General features: G+C 46.9%; 1 long non-coding RNA gene across 1 annotated transcript; it reads left to right on the top strand.

The window, feature by feature from the left end:
- Positions 1–5298: 5298 nt before the first annotated feature.
- Positions 5299–23793, top strand: LOC117035982 (uncharacterized). The gene is made up of 3 exons (XR_004425302.1): positions 5299–5344; positions 15000–15112; positions 22527–23793. It is a non-coding gene; the product is annotated as an uncharacterized LOC117035982 (long non-coding RNA).
- Positions 23794–23817: the final 24 nt, after the last annotated feature.

The raw sequence follows: 23817 nt of genomic DNA, 5'->3' as shown, positions 1-23817 counted from the left end.
AAGCCCGGGAGTGCAATGGCCATCCTCTGTTTCGTCATTCAGGCGGGGCTGCAGGAAATCTGGCCTGGTGGCGGTGCTCGGAGACCGACAGTGATTACTTAGGGTGGGAGGAGGTTCGGACAGACTCGACCCTTATTTCTCGAAAGGTTTATTAATCTGGGACAGGGATCCTGATGGAAGAGGAAACCAAACTTACATCAGATGCTCCCGCCCCGGGGCGGGTGGGACCCTAACCAGATCTGACAGGTGGGCCTCGCTGCCTCAGGGCAGGATTGCAGTGGTGACTGATGGTTCTTGCTGGAGAGGTCGGGCCGCTACCATCCCCACCCCCACCACCATTTTTTGTAAAAAATGGCTTGACCCTTGAGCCATCCAGGCAAATTGAGTCTTAGAACTGGAAAGGACCGGAATTCAAGCCCTGCATCCCACTCCCATTTTCCAGATGGGAAACCACCTCTGGAGACAAGTTTATGGATAAAAAATAAATTAAGGGACTCAGATTAGATGATATCTTAAAGACTGCAGCAAAATAAAATAGTATCAGCGTCTGGGGCTTTCAAGGCCTCAACACCGGCTTTTTCCTATTCTCCAAACTCCTGTCACTTGCTGAGAGCCTTAAGACAACAGTTCAGGATAGTTAGGTGAAGTGCTTGGAGGTCTGGGGATAGATGACATCCTTTTGAGATCACCTGTACTGAAGTGGGAAAAAGAGAGTTGGGGGGGGCGTGACCTGTATGGGTGTGTCTTTCTGTCACCCAAGAAAGATCAGGGAATTAATCCATCAGAGGACCATTCACTCCTCTCATCAGGCTGACTGGGCTGGGGACACCTGAGACAGCAGGAGATAGACATTGGGTATTTTCTTTTTTCTTCTCTGGCAGGAAAAAAAAGGAAATAGTTCAGAAAACTGTGGCACACTAAGAAGAATAGAGATTTTTTTTAAAGTGGATCTTCATAAGCAAAAGAATTCAGAACCACTTTGGTAGGGTCAGTTTACTACTAGAAATCATTCAATATACACCATCATGGAAGCAGTGTGCTAAGCACCTTTTTTCATTCACTGTCTCATTCTGTGAATAAAGCAGCTTTTCCCAAATGGGAAGGACTGTGTTAACGGGCACCGAGTAATTTTGTTTCTTTTCAAAAATCCATTAAGGTTGTTGTCTCCTTGTGTTTTTAAAAAGTGATGAAAAAAAAGACGGGCAGTCTTCACCCTGGAGCATTTCCCCCAAGTAGAAGGAAGTGCGGTACAGGGTAAAAAAAACCACCTGCAAGGTGGCCTGGCTAAAGCCTGGCCAGGGGGGTGGGGAGAGAGCTCTAAATGGCTTCCCCACTGACACTCTTCACCCCTGTGAAGGAGACAAAGCCCAATACTATTGTCTGCCAGAACTGTTGGACCTGGGAAATTTATTAACTTGTTAGCCTTTTTGAGGAGCAAGGATGAAGAGTCTTGGTTCATCCTGTGAGGTGAAAAGTAGGATCTCTTCCACCTGGATATGTAAAAACTTTGTTACTACCCTTCCCTGCATTGAAGCAGATGAGGTAGGGAACCCCCAAAACATGGCACTCCTGGGAGGACACAGCTCCATCTTCAGGCCTCTGAGCCAGGCCTCTTCAGAGATCCTACAAAACCTTGCATTTGGTGTGTTTCTCTCACCCTCCTACTCCTCTTAGGCTGGCTGCAAGTCACGCTTACCTGGAGATGTTCCCACCAGCAGCCTTGGAGACCCAGCTCTGGCATCCTTTCCTCCTGGGAGCCTTCCCCCACACCCCTACCACAACCCTCCATCCCATAGGTGTCAGTCCTCAGGTCATCCTTACACCCCGAGCATATCCCTGTTAATAATTGTTTCCACTTTAAATAATAATAATTGTTTCCACTTTTATCTTCTCACTGGACTACGAGCTTCCTGAAGGTGGTGGTCTACTCTTCCTAACATCCAGTGCCAGCACGTAGGTTTAGTAAATACTCCTTGGGTGAATAAATGAATGAATGGATAAATGGATGGCTGGACAAAGCAAGAAGGGGATTTTCCCACAATTGCAGACCTACATCTGGATTCCCATCATGTAGGTGGGTCATTGGGGTGGGCCTTTAGAAGACCTCAGTGCTACCTTTCTATCTCCTTTCTTCCAAGAGCTGCCAAGAGTCTTGGATGTATCCAAACATATCCCTTCCTCCTCAGCTCAGTTCTGGGAGTGGGGCTTCTAAGGCAACCTAGGTCTTCTGGTTGGAATATTGTTAGCAACCCCAGGAAGCTGGAGAGAGAAGTGACATTGTGCAGATGGTTGACTTGCTGTGGGCAGTCTTTTAATGCAGTTAGTACTTTACCTTCAAGTGCCTCAAAATACTTTAAAAAAATGTATTGTGATGAAATTCACATATAAAACTAACCATTTAAAAGTGAACAATTCAGTGGCACTTAGTATATTCACAATGTTGTGCAACTGCCACGTCTATGTAATTCTGAAACATCCTTATCCCATAGGAGATCCCCAAAACCATCAAGGAGTCACTACCCTCAAAATACTTTTGAACTTGATGTTCCCTTGTTGGAGGGAGTAAGGCTGCCCCTTTGCACAACTCCAGAGGGCACCATTCTCATTAGAGTCTGTGCATTTGTGCATTTGCATATGTCTTCGGCAGAATTGTGCTCCAGGGAACACGGGTCACACAGACACAGTGTGCAACATGGAATCTCCATCAAGACAACCCTGATGGGGAGACTGGCTGAACTCTGAGCAGGAGTGAGCTAGTGTCATGTCTCAGGGGACTCAGGACGCTGGAGTTGGCCACCAGACTCCAGGTCCCAGTGTCTGTGGCCAGAGCCCTGACCACGCACATGCTGCCTCTCCCTGGGCTCTCATCCATTCCCGTGGGACCCGTTGCAGCCTGCAATTTAAAGTCAATGAGCACTCATGCCTGGCCACCTGCCCCTCCCTGTTCAGGCGGTTTCTGTCCTGTGCGCCGGTTCCCAGGGCCTCAGTCTGGCGAGTTGCCCCAGTCGAGTTTGGGGAGTTAAACCAGATCTTGGGGTGGGGGTGAGATTCTGGGAACCCCAGAATTCAGGATGGTAACCCCTGAAGGCCAGCTTGCCTGCATGGCTCTGCTTGGGGCGTCTCCACAGCCCTCTGGAAACTTCTCAGCAAGGGGAGTGGAAGTGGCAGGAGGAGTCAGTGGGTAAGAGTGGTGGGGGAGGGTGGAGAGGTGGGAGGAGGTGGGACAAAGAAGCCAGCAAAAGTGTTCCCAGGACTTCTGTGGCTTTTTTACTTGAAAAACAACAAACAGCTTGGTCAAAATAGCAAGATTATACCGTTTCCCCGAAAATGAGACCTAGCCGGTCTTATTTTATTAATATAAAAATTAATATAAGACTGGGTCTATAATATGATATGATATAATACTTGGTCTTATATTAATTTTTGCTCCAAAAGATGTATTAGAGCTGATTGTCCGGCTAGGTCTTATTTTCGGGGAAACACGGTAAATGCACCTGATTTACTTGGAGTGCTGAGAAAGCTGTTGACAGTTCAGGGCTTCTTGTAGGATTTTCATTATGCTACTGGAGGGAGAATTAAAAACTCAGTGGGGCGTCTTTTTGAAAATGAAGCTACTTTTTGAAATCAAAGTACTAACAATACATTGTGCAGCCTGTCAATGAAGCTTTTAAAATGCATTATCTACTTACACCCTGAGGAATGAATATGGTGCCAGTCTACAGATTAGGAAGTTGAGGCCCAGAGTGATCCTTCCATCAGTTGGGCTAATTGGAAATATCTGAGGAGCTTGTAAACCATAGATTCTCATCTCCCTAATCCCTATTCTGATTTGTTAGGTCTGGATAGGGCCCTTTAGTACAAAAGCTCTTCAGGCTGTCCTGAGGCTCTCCTTTAGTAGTTGGGATATCTGCTCATCACCCAGAAAGAAGGATAGGTCCTGGAAGAAAGGCTGGGTTGGCTCCCCCGCCTATCCAAGGGACTTCCCTGTGAGTTGGGGGTGGGTTGAGGGCTGGCGAAATGGTGCGCACCTGTGGAGACTTAGGCCCACTTGTGATAATGGTGAGCTCACAGCTGGCCAGCTCTGCTGGGCTCCTAGGTTTCCCAAGTTATTTCCTCTGCGGACAGGGCAAAGGCAGTGGGAACCCCAGAAAGGGGTGGCATGATAAACCACAATGAAAAGGATGGGGGTTTCGAGAGCTAGGAGAGTAGCCTTAGGATCCTGACAGCCGCAGTGAAAAGCACAGAGGCCTACCAGACTTCCACTGCTCGCCACCTCATTTCCCACGCCGCCAGAGTGGTCAAGTGAGTTGTCCTAGGGACCCAGCCAGAATCTGAGGCGCCATGTTTTCTCACTAACCCATCCCACTGCCTCTCAGGAAGAAATCCCATCTGCTCCAGGGCCAGCTTTCAGTCAGATTCCCAGGATCCCTCTCCCATCCTGGCTTCTGAGCCCTTTTGAAGAAAGAAAACAGAGAAGTGGAGGGAGGGTGAGGAAACACTTCTCTTCAGTTAGAACCTGAAGCCTAAGCTAAATGGCAAGCCCAGGCTGTGAGGGGCCAGGAGTCAGCTGACCTGAGTTCAGGCTATTTGGCCACTAAACATGAACAGTTTCGGGGCCGTGGCTGGAAGCGGCCTCTAGGAAGTAGAACATGTCTTTGAAGTTCAGTATTTTTATTAGAAATAATGCAACCTTGCATTCTATTTTTACATTTTATCTGTGTTAATTTTAGTTGGCAAACTTTTAAATTACTAGTTAAAACTTAACTTTTACTTAAGTTAAATTAAGTTTTTAGTTAAAAAAACTTTTTTAAACCCTTTTAATTAAAAAGAAAAAGATGCACTACAATTCTCCTGTGGCTTCATGAAGTGTTGGGATTTTTCATACCCCGGTTTTGAAAACCCAGAACTAGAAAATCTCAAAGGTCTTTTCAACCTCCAAAGCATCACTGCAAAGGAAAGAGAAATCAGGACGAGTTCCATGCAGCTACTTTGCTGAAAACCCCAGGCCTGGCCTGTAAGGGGGCGGACCATCTGGAGAAGGCCTGCCTGAGAAGGTAGAAGCAGACGTTCCAGTTCCAGCCCTTTCACTGTTCGTGCCTTTTGAGGGTTTCCAATTGCCGTATATCAAAAGGGGAGGCAGGGTCAGTGGGCTTTGTTCCTCAAGCTGGGGATGGTGTGGGAGCGGGGAATGACAGGGATAATCAGGAGCTGCAACAGTGGGGACAAGCCTGAATCCAGGCTCACGGCCTGCCTGGATAGCAAAATGAGAGCTTTCGTTTGTTTGTTTTCTAGAGAAGAAAGACCAGGAAGGCTGTCCAGCCTCTGGGTACCCCAACGTGCTTTGGTGAGTAGGGCTGGATTAGAGTGCTCAGCGGAGAGAATTGTTGTCCTTTCACTTGTCAGGATTCTTCAGTCAGGAGGATGAAACTTAAAATCTTTTGTGAGGGCTAGCAGGTCCTGGGAGAGCGCCTCACACACACATACACACACAAACCCCCCTCCGCACTGTATGGATAAGGAACTGAGCTGGAGGGCTGGGAGCGTATGAGGCGCCTGTGATCTCTCACTCTGCCAGCAGTCAGGCCTCACTCAGTCCCCAGAAACTTTCTTTTCCCAGGCGTGCAACCATTTCCTCACCGCTCTGCCAAGTCTTTAACCTCACTCAGAAGTGTGTTTTTTGTGTTTTTTTTTTTTTATCTCCAGTGCCCTTAGTAGCCAAAGGCTTGGGAAACTCAGGTTTATGCAAAAGGCAGCTGCCCAGGGTCTGCATCCTGGGCCTTTTTCTAGAATTCCTTGGCTGGAAGGTGATGGGAGCTACCAGTTTCACCTGGCAACTTTGCCACCTTCTCACAAAGATTTTTGACCTTTCTGGAACTCTTTATGGTTTAAAAACACTACCACATCCCTTTAGTATTTTCATAACAATGTCAATAAAAATAACTAATATTTGTGTAGTGTAGGCAGGCCAGGCCTCATCAGTGTCATTCTACAGATAAGAAAACTGAGGCTCAGATAAGTGACTTGCCTAAGGTCACATGCCAGTCAGCAGACTGGAGCCGTGACTTCCTTGATTCCAAGCCCCTGACCCTCTTAGTTGTGCGGGAAAGGGGGTTAGTACATGTTGGGGAGTGGTAGTGTAGACGAGGAAGAGGGACCATGGAGTTGTTGACAGAAAACTTTCTCTCCTGGGTCAGCCCTTGTTTTATCTGATCAGGTTCTTCTTCCCCCTGCACAATTAAGTAGGGCCCACAGTGCTGACTCAAGGGCAAGGCAGACTGCCGCCCAAGGGGTTTCCCTTTAGCTAGACACCCACAGGCCCAGAAATGACTGTGATTCTGTCACATTCCCCCCCTTCAGGTATCTGAGAGCTCTGGTCTCTTCTAGGAAGGCCAATTTGGGAAATGGTGCTCCAAAAGAGGGACCTTTCCCTGTCCCCAAGAGTCCAATTTGTAACCCACAAAAGGCAGACCTCGGCATAGGCATCCAGGAGCCACTGCTGAATCTTTTTGTATTTAAAACACAAACGCAGAGAAAAACACACAAAAAAATTCTAGATTCTGCTATGGGAAGAGGTGTACACGAGAGTTGAGCCGACTTCCCCGCAGTCTGCTGTGGGGCCAGCTGGGATAGGGGAAGGGAAGACCCCCAGCTCCCTCTTCCCCATCCTCTTCCACCCCTTCCCCGCTAATATTCGACCTCAGGGGAGCCCTGCCAGGGACGTGACAGATGCCCAGCAGCTGACTTGGGGGCGGGGGCTATCTTCGCGGACCCCCTATGGTGGCTGGGGGAGTGGGAACGTGACTTGGAGAACGTGCGACTGTGGACAGTAGGATGGAAGGAGAGTGGAACGAAAAAGGGCGGGGCTACTCGGGCCCCGCCCACTCACGGGGGAAGGAGACTCCTCCCACGCTCCGGGAGGAAAGCAGTGGGACACACAGATGCTGAGCTCAGCGCTTTGGTCGCCGGGCTGCTGGGTGGGGGCAGGGCGGAGGGGCTGGCGCCTTTCTGGTGAGGGCAAAAGAGGGGGAAGAAGGGGAGGGAGAGAAAGGCTGAGGAGGCTCTCACAGCCCTGAGTCTGTAACTCTCCTGGGACCCGGTCTGCTAACAAAGCAGTCTCTGTTGGGGTGGGGGAGGCCTCCTGGGTGCACGCAAAACCTTATAGGGGTGGGCGGGGGAGTGCCTGTGAGTCACCACCCTAAGCCTTGACTTAGCCCCAAGAATCCACGTCAGAGAGGGCAAGCCCTCCGTGCCCTCTGACCCCAGGATTTGCTTGGTGGAGGGAGTTGTGCCTGCCACAGTAGGGCTCCCTGCCAGAACTGCCCAGGCCACCTCCAGCTAGTGCAGGAAGGGAGTTATATGTAAGACAGCCTTGAAAGAAAGCAGAGAAGCTCAGCCTGCAAGGGGAAGGAAGAAACCCTTTGTACCCACTTGGCACAAATGGTTACCCAGGCCAAATGGGTGGGTGGCTATTTTTGAGCTGACCTACATACCTATTTACCTCTTTATCTTTATATTATCACACATGGTTATTATGCGAGCTTTTCTTCAGCACTTGATGCAGCTGCTGCATTTGCTGAGGGCTGCACAATGAAGCGTGTTGCCTCACTCTCCCAGGAAGTTTTAAGAGTCTGTGGCCCTGGAAAGATGGACATCAATAAGCTTGCAGAAGCTTCACCAAGCTCTTTCCCCAAAGAACAGGATCCTAACCCTGAGGCACCACCTCCAGAGTTGGTCAGCCCTGGAGCAAGGAATGACATTCAGATTTGACAACAATGTCACTGGGATTTGCTGATGAGCCCCTGGGCCTCATTGCTTGCCGAAGTTGACCTCGTGGTCCTGCAGACCAACACTATAGCAGGCTTTCCTTTATGGTTGGAGAAACTGAGGCAGATATGTCTTATGGACAGAATTGGTTTGGGATTTACTGCTCTGATTGTGGAGACAACTCTTTGTATTTATTATACCTTTGTGCAGCCTCCCTAGGATCTCCCTCTCGGAACCATTTTTTTAAAAAACTTTTAAGTGTGTTTTTTCAGGACCCATCAGCTCCAAGTCAAGTAGTTATTTCAATCTAGCTGTGGAGGGTGCTGCTCACTGGCCCATGTGGGGATCAAACCGGCAACCTTGTTGTTAAGAGCACAGCACTCTAACCAACTGAGCTAACCAGCCGCCCCCTCGGAAACTTTTAATAGCTCCCCATTGTCTTTAAAGCAAGTCTGGCTCCTTACTTTGGCCCACCAAGCCTCCAGGGTAGACCCTTGCCTATCTCTAGGTTCATCTCCCTTCCACAGCCCAGGAGGGGAAAATCACATATGGTTCTAATTACCTCTGAAATGCTCTTAAATTTTCCATGAAGTACAGTATGCATAGCTTTGTGTATACAACTTTGCACAGTAATTTGTATGTAGATGTGCAAAATATATACAGCTATGTACAGTGCATCATAAAGAAGGCGTCAACAAAGGATAAGCATGTAATTTACAGTATTTTTAATCATGTTAACAAGAAACACACACATAGACCCAGAAGTGAGACTGGCAAAGGTAACAGTAGATTTCTGTCTTCTCCCATCTGGTGCCCTCTCTGGGGCATAAAATCCTTGGCTCTGGAAGGAGAATGGAGGATGCCTGCCCTCCTTAAACTTCTTTTTTACTTGGATTTTTCTTTCCACACTGATATAATTGACTTCACCCAGGGTCCCTGTGCCCTGTGGGATGCCTTTCCTTCATGGTCTTAGGTGTTTTCCCTTCCCGCTTGCTCCCATCCTCACATAGATTATTCTTCCCAGTTCTAACTCACACTCCAAGCTTGTCTGAAGCACAGGGCCCATCAGGAGCCCTCTTGCAATAACCACACTCTAGCGAAGCTCCATGTTCCCCTGCTGGGGAGTGCAGGGCAGGAAGTCCAGCCCACACTTGCTTGACTTTGAAGCTCAGTTCACATAGCTGCGGATGTACTGCTCTCTTCTCACTTGAAATTGTATATTGAAATGATCTTATTCTGGGTCTGATGTCCCATCAGACTGTAAACTCCTTCAGGAGTCACATATTTTAAATCTTTCAGCACCCACACAACTCCCAACACCCATACATACATAAGCACACACACCCATTTCTATATTTTAGATACATATGGTGTATGCTCAATAAATATCTGTCCCAGCATTGCATGGAACTAGAGCCCACATGTGACTCAAGTTCAATGTGAAATCAGTGAGAAATTTCCCTTGACCCCTCTCAGGCAGTGGGGAACTCTGCTTCCCCTGAACTCTAATAGCATATATTATTGTCACAAAAAGTTAAAACTGAAAGGGGGATTTCCCTTCTTGTCAGATGAGAAGACTAAAAGGAAAATGTCCAGAGTAGCCGGAATGGGAACCAGATCCCATGGTCTGCTGGTTTGCACTAGCCATCTCTCCATTGCACCTCATTACCTCAGCAGAGAGGCCTTCCTTAGTGGCCCCATCCTTCTTTCTCCACTGTTGTTTCCTTCCCAAGCACTCATTCCGTATGTAATTATCCATGTGTTTATCTCTGTGGGTGTCCAAAACCTGCCTTTCCCACTAACTGTAAGCTCCAGGAGGCCAGCCAAATTCTTCATTTGTTTCATCATGGGGCTCCAGTATCCTGCACAAGCCAGGCCCACAGAGTTCCCAATAAATATATGTGAAAAGAAAGAATGCGTATTCGTGAGGCCTGAGAACCTCCTTACATTTCCCTAGGGCAGCACTGAGGTTGATCCTCAAACTGCAGAGTCGACAGGCCTAGAGTGTTCCTTGCCAGGAGCTCCTAGGCAAACACCCTGTCTTGAGGAGCTTAAGATCTAGGATGGAGATAAGACATCTAGAGAACAACCCTAACACAGTGGTTAGCTGGGAATGACTGTCAGATTGGATGTTGGCATTGAGCATTGGTGTGGAAGGTAGATTGGAGGTTTGTGACCTGGGGCAGGGAACCGATTAGATGGTGATCGCAAAAACTGAAAACCACCTAAGTGTCTATGGCAGGAAAATGGCGACATAAATTATAGTAGATCCAAATCATGGAATATTATGTGGGTGTTAAAAAGAGTGAGGTAGATTTTGGAAAGATGTCCAAGATATATTGTCAGGTAAAAAGAACAAGTTGCAAACAGAAATAGACTCATAGATACAGAGAACAAATTGATGGTTGCTAGAGGGGAAGGGGGTTGGGGATGGGTGAGAAAGGTGAGGGGATTAGGAAGTACAAATTGGTAGTTACAAAATAGTCATGGGGATGTGAAATACAGTATGGGAGATAGAGTCAATAATATTGAAAAACTATGTAGAATGTCAGACGGGTACCAGACTTACTGGGGGAATCACTTCATAGATTACATAAATGCCTAACCACTGCGCTGTACATCTGAAACTAATATAAAATAATATTGAATGTCAACTATAATTTAAAAAATACATAGTCACGGAATATATATATATATATATATATATATATATATATATATATATAGTCACGGGATATAAAGTACAGTATAGGGAATATAGTTAATGGTATTGTCATACCGTGTTTCCCCGAAAATAAGACCAGGTCTTATATTAATTTTTGCTCCAAAAGACACATTAGAGCTTATGTTCAGGGGGAGTCATCCGGAAAAATCATGCTAGGGCTTATTTTCTGGTTAGGTCTTATTTTAGGGGAAACAGTAGCTATGTGCAGACTTGTTGGGGTTATCAATTTGAGGCGTGTAAATGTCTAATCATTATGTTGTTTGTACACCTGAAACTAATAATAAAATATGTAAGTTTTTAAAAGTGAAGTTTGTCTGAACTGTTAGATTTCTTTCATGTCTTCAAGTGTTTTACTACTTGGCCTACACACATGAAACATGAGGAGATGTAGAAGAAAACCTTCTATTTGTAAAGGAAATATAATTGAGAACATTTTTCCATGCCTGTTATGTCATTTGATACTCAGCTCTGTGAATTTGCCAGAATGGTCGAAGTGGCTCCATTTTACAGAAAAATAAACTGAGACCCAGAAATTTTAAATAGCTTGCTTGTCCAGGTTCACATAACTAAAAGGTGCAAAAACTATGGCAGAAGTCAGTCTTTTTTTTTTTTTTTTGCTTTTTAAAAATTAGTTTCCAGTGTACAAAAGAGCATAATGATTAGACATTTATACCCCTCCCAAAGTGATACTCGCCAAGTCTACTACCCCTGTGACAGCATACACAGCTATTACAATACCACTGACTATATTCCCTATGCTGTACTTTATATCCCGTGACTATATATATATAATTATAGTTGACATTCAATATTATTTTATATTAGTTTCAGGTGTTCAGAAGTCAGTCTTTTTAATGCTAAAATTTCTATTCAGCAGTGTATGCTTGTCTTAATTTGACGTAAAAATTTCCTAAATTTTTATTTTTCAATAAAATAAATTATTCTGGGGAACAAAAACAAGTTGCAGTCTAATTTGTATACTATAATCTCATTCTGAAGATAAAACGGAGGACATTCCCCTGCAGACACACATTTAAATGGGCAGAGAAAACATCTAGGATACCGGAAAAGCTGTTCCCAGAGGTTATCTCTGAGGTCTGGAGGGGAGGGGCGCTTTTACTTTTTCATTTTACACCTTCTTTACTGCTGGGTTTCTATCATGAGCTCATATTACTTTCACAAGAGTTTTTGTTCTTTGCTATTGCAGGATTGGGGGGATGGGTAAAGAGGTGTGGGCGGGGCTGGGGCAGTGGAGACCCAACGAGAAGGACTGCAGAGTGAGGGGGACTGACGGGGTCTGGAAAGATGGGCGAAGGGTCTGAGGAGGCTCTGTGGTTCCAGAGGAGAAATTGGGGATTACTGTGGAGGCCGTGGCACCAAGTGGAGACGGAATGTGGGGAGCACAGCGCAGTGTAGGGAGGCTCATTCAAAGGGACTGACCTCTGCAGTGCCAGTGGCCCTGGGGAGAGCACAAGGGGTCCAAGACCAGTGACTCTGACTTTTGGAAACAAGGGCAAAGAAAGGAAGAGGGTGGACCTTTAGGACCCTACGGATTCCTTGGCTGTTTCACCATCCTTTGGGTACAGACCGTTCTGGCTGCAGCACGGAAACAAACAGCGAGGAGGGGCCAAAGCCTGCAGAGGAGGTCTGCCTTCCACAGGCTGAGGTGGTGCCCCGGCGTGGGGCTCAGCCCTCCTCCTGCTTGCTCTTCTGGGCTGACATCCAGGACTGGGGTGAAAGGGCAGGGCTTGTAGCCCCTTCCGGAGGCGAAGCCCCTTCCCAGGACCAGGAGCAGAGGAAGCCGGAACAATGCTATTCATGGAGAGACTGGGGGAGAGGGAGAAAAGTTTCTTGGCTCAGATAAGCCTGGAGAAGGTCAAAGATGAGGAACGTTCTGTGATTTCTAAGACAGCAACTCATTTATTTCATAAACACTTGCTCTGAGCCTGAGTACAGTGATAATACTGCCCCCATGCAAATTAGATAAGGACCCTCTTCCCAGGGATTGTGCTTGGAGTCTTGTCTCCAGGTCTCTCCACAAAAGTCCCTATGAAAGGAAGGAGGGAAGCATCTGCCATGTGCCATGGGGCACTTCCACAGGTGTCTGTTTAGTCTGTACTGCAACCTTCTAAAGGAGGTATTCTTTAGAAACCTTCTAAAGGAGGTATTCTTTTACAAAGCAGGAAACTGAGGCTGGGAAGGATGGTGAATTTCCCATGACCACATGGCTAGGAAGTGTTAAAACTGGGACCCAAACCTGGGTGTGCCCGTGTCCCACTTATAATTTGGTTGCTTGGAGCTCAGAACACATTTTCCCATCAAAATAATGCTGTAAGTGATGGTTTGGTTGCTATAATGGCCTAGCTCACTCAGGGTATCGCTGGAATTAATTCTATGTTTCACTGTGGTTGTGGATGAATCAGGCTTCTGCGGGCGAGCCTGGAAACCCACAGGAGAAGGCAAATGCATTTGAGGGTGTATCCAGCTGGGAACTCCTGCCCTTCCTATAGCGTCTGATTCAGGCCAAGCAGGGAATATGGGAGCACAGGGAGCACTTGTCCGTTTCCAGAGCTCTTCCAGCAAGCCCTGGTGACTTCTAGCTATTCACAGGAGTGGGGCAGAGCTTTGGCAGGTTTAGGGTTCATAAGACAGGGAGTGCTGCATGAGAATGTGGACTAATTTTCACACTCTGCATTTCTTAGTCCTTTCTCTCTCTTCCTTACACTGCCCCCCAACTCTGTACAGTCACCTTATATCTTCTTCCTCTAGATGGAAGCATTCAATGCAAGAATTAGGGTTCATTTTCACCACTAAATCTGGTGTCTGTCTAGGAAGAGGCTGGGTGATAATGACCGTACAGGGACAGGAGTGATGGAGACCAAAGCAGCTGCTGAGAGAAGCTTTAGAGTGACTTCAGGGAGAACATTCACTCATTCATTCTCTTGCTCACTCATTCATTCAACACACATTTGTTGTGGGTGTGCTGCCTCTCTGTTCGTCTTCTTTCATGGCACTTCTATTCAGAGAAACCTGGGTATTGGCTGGGGGGTCTCAGGTCTTAGCATTGGAAGGGATCTTTTTACAGATGGAAACTGTAGTCATTTGTTAATTCAGGAAGGTCTGAGTGTCAGGCTAAACACCGAGAATACATAAAACACAAAGCCTGAGGTCCAGAGGCAGGTGAGAAGTGATTTGCCCAGCATCTCAGGCCAGGGTCCCAGTGCCTGGACCAGTACCTGCTCCTTCTGCCTCGGGACCTGCTGCCCTCCTGCCTCAGGATGGGTCTCAGCCATCCCTTAGGATTCCTCTGGTTTCCCCAGGAATGGAGTCTAGGGCCTAGGGGAAGTCCACAGAGAATTGGATTCCTTTCTCACTGACAATAACAATGCCTGGGCTCTCCCCTGGAGTGAGAACTGGATTTCCTGTTGGTGGAGTGCAGGAAGACTTAGAAGACTTTCTCAGTTCTTTCAATGAGCCACCTGCTTGCTAAATTCCAGGTCTGCCTGAACCTCCCTTCCCCAACCTCCTTAGTGTGGCTAATTCCCCATGGTCTCAACTTAAGGTTTCTTCCTCAAGGGCTTTGCTGGGCCCTCAGCCTCCATGGGGTCTCCCTGCTCTGTGCTCACCCTGGACTTACTGCAGGATGGCCGTGGACCTTGGATTGTTCCTGCTTATTGAATGCCTTTCTTTCCACTGGACTGTGATCTCTAGGAGGGGCAGTCACTATGGCTGCCTTTCCTTTGTGTATTTGTTTTCAGCAATTGTGTGCCCATTATCTCAGGCAGTGCTCAGTCCACAGTAGGTGCTCAATGTGCAGTTGTTGAATGACCTGTGATCCATAGCTAAGGCAAGGCCTTCCAGTGAGTGACTTTCATTCAGATCATCCAACAACTGTTTATCAAGGATCAGACCAACGATTATATCCTAACACACCTAGGATATAAAGATGACTTGGAAAGGAGGGCTCACAATCTAGCAGAGGAATTTACAATCTAGAACCCATTTAAAAAACTGCAAAAATCTCTTCTAACCAGAGAGCCTCCATTTCCTCCTAAGTCACCTCTCCCTCTCTGTTGGCCCCTCGATTCTTGGCTGCTTGGGCTGGGGCCAAGCCTATGCCTCTGAGTTCCAGGACTCTCCACGGGCACAGAACAATCTAGGGCCTGGTGTAGTGCTGCACGATGTCTCTTGGCAGCAGCAGTTGCAGGGAGCTCATGCACAGGGCAGACGTGATCACTAGGGCTCACCAGGCTCTGGGCAGGGCAGGTCTCAGGCTATGGCTTCTCTGGGCAGCTCTGTATCACATGCCTGAGCTTTTAGCCGTTTTGGAGCATTCATTAAGAAAGCACCTGATTCTCAAATTCATCTGGGGAGAAACTTGGAAGGCAAAGGAGCACTTAATTTCAAGGGTTTGAAGTGATGACTCAGAATCAGTTATTCCTCAAGTGTAAGGATACGTGGGTCTAAACACCTTGCCTGCTGACCTTGCTTGTTCCTCCCAATTCCCCAGAGCCTCGGTGTTGTCATCTGGAGGATTTTTTTGTCAGGAGGGATATGAGATGGCAATGTGTGACAGTGTCAAGCACATCGAGAACGCTTTGGAAACACAGGCTGAATCAGAAGGTAAGTGCTCACAGTCTGATCACTGGGAGGCCTCACCCAGGAGGGAGGACATGATGGAAATGGCCTCCCCAGGGTCCTTCCTATAGTGGGCTTCACGCAGGTGCAGGCCCCCTAAGGCAGAGAGTGATGCTGGGTAGCACTAGGACCCAGGGGAGGCGTCTGGAGCCGGCTCAGCTGGGTAATTTCTCAGTCAGAACACAATGTTCTCAGTGTACCACAGGAAACCCTGAAGAGAACTGCACATGGCCCTCTGCTGGGTGTGTTCTGGTCCCAGGCTTTTATTCTTTTTCTTAACCCCAGTCCCCACTTTCACATCCTGTAACCTGCAGAGCCGCCTGCCCCACCCCGCTGGGTGGGTCCCAGGCCCCCGGGGGAGGGGGAGAGTGTGGGGAGCAATCAATGCTGGAAGCCCAAGGCCTTGCAGGCCTTCACCATTTTCATATAAGACCGTTTGCCTCTAACCTTGGCTTCCTGAATGGACTCTTTGTGATGGAAACTTTTCACAGTGTGGAAACAGACTCAGGGGACAAAGCTGAGCTGCTAGCTGAGGCCTGGGTCTTGGCTCAGATGCAGGGAAACAGCTGATGCCTCTGAACCACCTCCTCCCTTCCTCCCGGTAGGCCAGACCCCACCTGGGACTGGGTGAGGGCCTCCACTGCTGCTGCATGAATCAGAAGGAACTGGGAGCTGCCCAGGGAACCAGGGCCAAGTTTGGAGCAGAACATTCTATGATGTGGTTCCGAGTTTTTATTTCCACGAATGCTAGAATATGTTGTCCCACTGGGCTATTTTTATTGAATGAAAAATTGAAAAAAAAAAAAAAAGCAAACCTCTGGAAAACCAACAACCCTCTATTACAGGGAAGGACAAGGTGAACTTTTCACTTCCTTCCCCCCAGCCTATCAACTCATCTGTGGTTTGGTGTCACCCACATTTCTGTGCTATATTCAATCTCAATTTTTGCCTCCTTGTTTTTGAAGCTGCAAGATCCAGGCTCTTGAAACCTGTGTTGCTTCTATAAGTTGCATGAGACTTTCAAAAGAGCCTTCTTAGTGAGTTCTCAAAACAGATTGCAAAATGGAGACCTACCAGCCTTTGGCCAGGTATGGAGGCCAGATGCTGGCCTCAAGGCAAAGGCGGGCCCAAAGGGAGTGAACAATGAGAGCAAGTGAGAAGCCAACTAACTGAGCTGTTGGAGGGCCTGCAAGTGAGGAGCAAAGCTCTGGGTGACACACTGTGTATCTGCCTCCTTAACAAGGGGGCTGGCCATGGGAACTAAACCCCAGGGCTTATACTAAGCTCCATGAATTGGGCTTCTTCCACTCTGGCATTTCAGAGTCTTTCTCCAAATACCGGTTTGTAAGAGAGTTTTAGGGTGTCCTCACCCCAGGCCTGTAAAGAGATTCTACAGGATGCCTCCCAGACTTGTCCAGGCTCAGGGATTCCCTTCTTGGAGAAGGGGCTTCCAAAAGCAGGCAATGCTGCTACTCCTGGGGAAGTTTGCTCAAGGCTTGGGGTCCCCAAAAGACCTGGGTTCTAGTGTTTTTTTCAATTTGCTGTGTGACCTCACTTTCCCACTTGAGGCTTCAATACTCTCATTAATAAAAGGGGGTTTGGTTATAGGTGGAATTGTGTCCCTTCTCAAAATGTATGTGTTGGAGTCCTAACTCTAGTGCCTTAGAATGTACCCATATTTGGAAATAGATCTTGACAGAGGTAATCACATTAAAATAAGGTTAGTAGGGTGATCCCTAATCCAATATGATGGTGTCCTTATAACAGGGGGAAATTTGGACACCGAGATATATAGAGAGGAGATGATTAAAGAGACACAGGGAGAAGAGGGCCATGTGTAAGCCAAGGAGAGAGGCCTGGAACAGATCCCTTTCTTCACAGCCTCCAGAAGGAACCAACCCTGCCAACATCTTGATTTTGGACTTCCAGCCTGCAGAGCTGTAAGACAATTAGGTTTCCGTTGCTTAAGCCACTCAGTCTATTGCACTTTGTTATGGCAGCCTCAGTAGGCTGTTACAGCAGCCCTAGCCCAAACTAATACAATTGCTAAGATCCCTTCAGCTTTTGGGCTGTAGGATCCCTTCCTGCCTTGTTGGCTTCCTCTGTCGCAAGTGGCCTCTCTCCCACTGAGTAAATGACATCCTGTGTGAGAAGTGCTTCGCACAATTCCCCACATATAGTAACTCCTCACTATATATTAACCATGAGGAACGTTTTTAGGGTTCTTAGTGCCTGGATACAACTTGTACCTACCCTGCAACCCCCGGTGCCAAAATGAGAGGTTTGGGTTCTGAGCCCAGGCCTTCATGATCACTCTGGCCTTCATGACTGAAACCTTTCTCATCCTCCTCAGCAACTTTTAAATCTAAGAGTATTACATTGGCAACTTCCAGGAGCCTAACTTTTTAATGGAAAGCTCATTTGCCACTGAGCCAGTAGGACTTAAAAGAGACTGCAAAGGCTCAGAATGGGAGATTATGTCTCTGTCCTTGGCCTTGATGATCCCCAGAGTCATGCAGAGCTGCAGAACTTGGAGGCTAAGCCTCTGTTTTCCTATTTGGCTAATGAGGACACCCCTTGGCTGGCAGGATACTGGGTAAGGCTTAACTGCAGGTGGGGTCAGGGCTTGTGCTTCCAGACAGCAAGGCACTGCCTTCCTCCTGGATCCTCCACTCCTCCTTCTGCTTCCTTTCTAGCCCTGGGAATGAATACTCCTCTGTACTGAGAGATGGCATGGGGACCATGTCCTGCTTTCTTCCTGGCTCCTGAGTCCATCAGTCTCTGGAGGTCGTAGCGCCTGGTACTACAGCTGCAATCTCGGACTGGCTGGGAGAATCTGATTTTCCTTTTCATTATCAAGAGTGCTTTCCAAAGCACTCTAGTCTTGAGCTTGATGAAGCAGGGCCATAGAATGAGCCTTGTTTCTTCTCTGGGTGATGGTACTCGTCCAGGATAGCAGAGTCCCAGGCTGTCCTCCAGGCAGTATGTGTTTTTTTTACGAGCTAAATTGCCCTGACTTCACAGACTATTCCAGATTGACTATATTTTGGAGACTGCAGAAAGTTAAGTGGTTAGACTCTGACTTCAACAGCCCCCAAACATGACCTTTGGGTTTGCTAAACAAATGAAATGCCCATGCTTGTGTGGTTTATCTTGAAATATATGCCTGGAGATTTCTGAGAATAAGGAGGGGAGAGAGGGTGTGGGAGTCTACTTCAGGCTTTCAGGGCCAGGGAAAGAAGGAGGAGAAACCATTTAGGGGGGAAAACATCTCCCCACAACGTCCATATACTTTGCATTTGATCACTTTAGGCTGCCTCTTATCCTGGTTTTGGCTCAGAGCCCAGAAGGAAGGCTCCTTCAATAATTCTCTCTGAGCTTAGGACATCTGCCTTTCCCTCAAAGTAAGTGAATACATATGAATCTGTAAATGCTTAGTTTCTAGTCAGAGCAAAAATACTGCTCACCATCTAGTGGCCTGCAGAGATCACATCTGCTGCGTTATACCAGTCTGTGGGTCTAACCCATCCAGGCCCCGAGGAACCTGCTTTCTAAGTTATTTATTGTGAAAGCCAGGATTCTTGGCCTCTTTCTTAGGTGTTCCCTGGCTGTGTCAGAGAAATGCTCTTTTGATGGAAAGTGGAGCACGGTGAACGAGGCTTAAAACAATCTGCTTCTTGCTTCGTTCTCCTGAGAGCTCACCACTCCCCTGTTTACACCCTTTGCTCCAGCCACACCAAACGACTCGGAGTTCCACAAATGCAGCCCTGCCTTTGCACACGCTGTTCCCTGTCTGTACTTGGAACGCTTATTTGGCGTCTTCTCTCTTTGCTCAAAGTCTGATTCACCAGTCACGCTCAGGCACAGGCTCACCTTCTCTAGGAAATTTTCCTTGCCATCCTTTCTTCATTCCCTGCTCCAAGCCCTCTTGGCTTCCACAGCACACTGTATAGATCAGAGTCATGGAGTTATGGTACCGTATATATTCTGTGTCTGTTTACTTGTCTGCTTTTTCCATGGGTGCAAGTGGTGGTTCCCAAACCTGGCTATGGAAGAGTTGTACGAGATCCGCCCCCCGGCCCCCCCCCAAGACCTACTGGACCCCAGGAGGCCAGGAAGTGTGTGTGTGTGTGTGTGTGTGTGTGTGTGTGTGTGTTTTAATTAAGCTTGATTCTGAGGCACAGACAGGTTTTGGAACTACTGCTCTTTGTATTTGTTTCCCTGCATATTACCAGAGACATAGTAGCCCCTCAATTAATGTTTGACCCTTCTACTTTCTCTCTGGTTACCTCTTCTTGTTTTCAGTTCCTTCCCTTGCTAGCCCTGGATCAACGATTTGCTTACCCTCTTGCCCTTACCATGCAAAACTGTAACCACCAATTATTCATTTTTTCATTCCTGCTGCCAGGCTGCTAGGAGCTGCTACTTCCCCAAAGACTGGTTCCACTGCAAGTTCAGGGACTCCAACTGCAACTGGCCCCTAAAAGTGCTTGGCAATCCTCTGACCCTCAATAGACCAACTTGCCTTCTTCACAGAGAAAACAGAAGACATCTGATAGGAACTCCTTCAGCTCCCTGCCACCTCGCCTACACACTGACCCACACAATGTGTCCTTCTTCTAAAAGCAATCACTCCAAATGGGCTCTGGATCCCATCCCCTCCCACTCCCTCAGAGTTCTTACACCTCGGTTATCCCCTCTTTGTTTTCGACCTCTCCCATCATAAAAAAACAAAACAAAACACATTTTGACTATGTGTGTTCTCCTTTAACTGTCATCCTCTCTGTCCCTCATTTTTGCCTCCCCTTCCGGTTGAACCCATTAAAAGTGCTGCCTATATGTGGCCCCCCGTTTTCACCTTCCACTCTCTCTCTTGCCCACAGTAGTCTGGCTCTGCCTCCACCACACACTAAGGCAGCTGCTCGTGAGACAAGGTCACCAACAGCCTCCTTGGTAAAATCCAGAGCTTCTGCATCCCTCATCTCACTTAATTGCTTGGCTGCACCAGATAATGCTGTTTGCACCCTCCTTCTTAAAACGTCCTTTCCCCTTGGTTTCCCTGATGCCACCAAACTCATCCTTGTTTTCCGGCTTTCTCTCTTCCTGCCAGTTGTTTTCCTGTCCCTTCCATGTTAGGGTTCCTCAGGGATCCTCCTTGGTCCAGTTGTCTTCTGATTCCATGGGCTCTCTCCCTGGGCAATTCTGTCTGTGCACCTTTGATTTAATAAACATCTCTAGGCTGTTGAGTCCCAAATCTAACTTAGGCCCAGCTCACTCTCCTGGGCTATAAACCCATAGTCACCTGCCTATTGGACATCTCCTCGAGTCTGCTTCTCTTTCTGTACCTGTGTCTCAGTGAACAGTACCACCAGTCCCTCAGCTACTCACACGAGAAACCTGGGTGTCCTCCCTGAGCTCTCCAAGTTTGACTGCTCATCAAGTCCTGTATATGATACTTAGTGAGCAACTCTCAAATCAGATCCATCCTCTGTCTCTACATCTTAAATTTAGGTTGCAATTATCCCTCACCTGGGTTTCCACGACAGCTTCCTAAAAGATCTGGATTTTAACCGCTACTCATTTGCCACCAGTCCTGCCAACTAAAATTTCTGAAGTGAAACCACATTTTTAAAAAATTTTTTATTGGGGAACATTGGGGAACAGTGTTTTTTTCCAGGACCCATCAGCTCCAAGTCAAGTTGTTGTCCTTCAATCTAGTTGTGGAGGGTGCAGCTCAGCTCTTAAGTCCAGTGACGTTTTCACTCTTTAGTTGTAGGGGACACAGCCCACCATCCCAGGTGGGAATTGAACTGGCAACCTTGTTGTTAAGAGCTTGCGCTCTAACCAACTAAGCCATCTGACCAGTGTGAAACTACATTTTGTCATTTTCCTACTTCAAAGCTCTTTAATAGTTCCCTGCTGTTCTCTGGTTGAAGTTCAAATTCCTCAGCATGACCCATGAGGTCCAATCCTCTCATCTGTTGCTTATAGTCTAGGAACTAGCATAACAAAGCACCTGCAGCCCCACTGAAAGCATGATGCCCTTTCTCACCTTCGGGCCTTTGCGTATTTTATTCCCTCTACCTAGAAAGCTCTTTCTTCCCATCTTGTTCTTTGGTCTCAGCCTAAACATCACCTTTCTAGGAAGCGTTCTCTGGCTCAGCTGGATTAGCTGTCTGATTTTATAGCATCTCATACTTTCTCTTATCAGACTGTTTTTACACTTAAAAATTACCTTTTTGTCTCTCTTAATATATTTATAAGCTCAAGGTTGGTGACTGTGTCTTGTTTGACAGCATATCCTAAGCATCTAGCAGGTGCTAGACACATAGTAAGTGCTCAACAATTGTTTAGCGAATGAAAGACATTTGGAAAGGAATATCCCCTAGTAATAAACTGTATGTTATTTCATTACCTGCCCTAAAGAGCTTATAGTATAAAAATGAAATCAGCTGATTCTGTAAAATAACTTCTCTAGGGACTAAACCTGACAGACAGAAATTAATGTATCTTGAGAGGAGAGCTTGTGGATGTTGACCCAGCACTACCACCAGACGCATGTGCAGGAGCCCACGAGGAGGGCAGGGATCCGCCAGCATCGTTGCCTTGGCTCCTCACATCGATGGGATCATGTGACAGGGCTGCTTTGGCAGAGTTTCCGTTTATTCCACAGCTTCCACCTGTCAGTGTAGCATTGCAGAGAGCTCTGGGCTGAGATCCTGGTTATAGTTTTGGCTCTGCCCACTACCTATCTCAATTACCTAGACTTTACTCCATTATGGATGTTGCACTGTAAATAGCTAGCACACCTTCTAAAACGGTAAACACACAACAAATTCATACATTCATTCATTCAATCAATACCTGTAATACACCAACTATGTACCAGGTAGTGTTCTAGGTACTGAGTGTACGGCAGTGAATGAGACAAACAAGGTCTTGACTATCAGGGAATGAACTAGATGATTGCTAAGGCCTCTTCCAGCTCTGAAACTCTGAGACCCCTTCTTTGACCAGATGTGAATAAATAAGAGAGGCTAGCGGAAAAGCATCATGCTCCAGCCTCCTTCCCCTCTTCTACTTCTCCTTTAGTACCATCTCCATCCCAAACTCAGCACTGGGAAGCAGGAAAAGCTCTGGTATCATCGTACTCTGCCTGCAACCCAAAGTTTAACTTTCCCAAGGACCTGTTTATTAAACCTTTTCTCTTTTTGTGGAAAGATGTCTTGGTTGGAACTTCAAGAAATTGCAAGGAGGCCCGGAAGGATATTTTAGGCAATGTTAGGTGCTTTGGCAAAAGGACAGGGAGAGGCAGAGTGGCCTTCTCCTCCAAGTGTAGTATCTCTTAAGTTTGTCCGAAAGGACACATCACTGAGCAGGTTCCTCCTCTTCCTTCTAGATGACAGGCGTCCCCTGGTCCTTCATCCTTTCTTCTACCTCCAACCTGGCCTTGAGGTCCAAGTTTCTACCACTTCAGTGTCTGGTATTCCAATAGGTAAGAGGGGACACAAGACTTTCAACCACGTGGGGGAAAGAAAGCATAGGCTGCAAGTAAATGGACAGAGAGGTCCTTGGGTCAGGAACTGGATTTCGAGTTCCAGTCCACTGTCGTTACATGTGAATTATCAGGCCTGGGATGGCACTAATAACACATGTATCTGTGAAAGATCAGGACTTTCATGCTGATCCTGAATAATGTGAAGTCAAAAGTAAAAATTTGGACTATGTAAAAGTAAAACTAGCTTTGTTATTTATGTTTCATTACCTAAGTCAGAAGAGTTGTATGGAATTATATATCAGGTTGACATGAATAATTCTTTATTAACAGCACATTCTGCCTTCGTATGTTCTTATAATGAACTAGAAGGCATAGAGGAAAAGATCAGAAAGACCCAGCCCTCTTGTTTATTAATGATTATCTTGGTACCTTACTTTCTCTGTGCCTGTTTCCTTAACTGTAAAATAATACTTGCCTCATTTCTCTGACAGGGTTGATGTGAGAATCAAGACATGACGTCGGTGAAGACGCTTTGGAAACAGCCAAGTAAGTGTCTTCCACACAGAGGTACCATTACCATCAGCTGTCTGAGGATGGCCGTCGTGCAGTCCAGGTCATTAGCTGCCATCTGCCCTCTTACCTTCCTCCTTGCTCACTTAGGTGTCCCTCAAGGACCTAACTCTATTTTCACCATACGGAAGCAAAAGGTCATGTAGGCATTAACATGTACTAATTCCTATCAGTTCTAAAGGACAGGCTGTTCTCTCAGTGTGCTTGAGACCCCTTATCACCAAGCACCGGGAGGAAGAAGGGAGGGTAGTAACAAGGCTTATTTCCACCAGATGGTTGATTTTATTTAAAAAAAGAGAAAGTTTTAGGTTTTTTTTTTTTTTTTTTTGGGTAAAGGCACTGGGATGGGCTCAGTGGAATGCAGCATCGTGCATCTAAAATAATCTCAGCTTTGGAGTCTGGCCGACTTTGAGTTCAGGTCCAGACCTGGCCATTTACTTAGCTACGCAGCTTTGGCAAGTAATGCTTGCTCTGAGCTTCAAGTTCCTCTTCTGTATTAGGGGCTATTATATATTTTGGAGCATTATTGAAAGGATTGTAATTAATGCTTGAGTGACTGGCATATGAGCGCAGAAGAGATGACAGATGAGCAACAAGGTCCATCTTTCAGTCCATGGTAATA

This window comes from Rhinolophus ferrumequinum, chromosome 16 (genome assembly GCF_004115265.2).
Source record: "Rhinolophus ferrumequinum isolate MPI-CBG mRhiFer1 chromosome 16, mRhiFer1_v1.p, whole genome shotgun sequence".
Taxonomy (NCBI): Eukaryota; Metazoa; Chordata; class Mammalia; order Chiroptera; family Rhinolophidae; genus Rhinolophus; species Rhinolophus ferrumequinum.
Note: the sequence above shows the minus strand (reverse complement) of the source record. Positions and strands in the feature narration are given on the sequence as shown.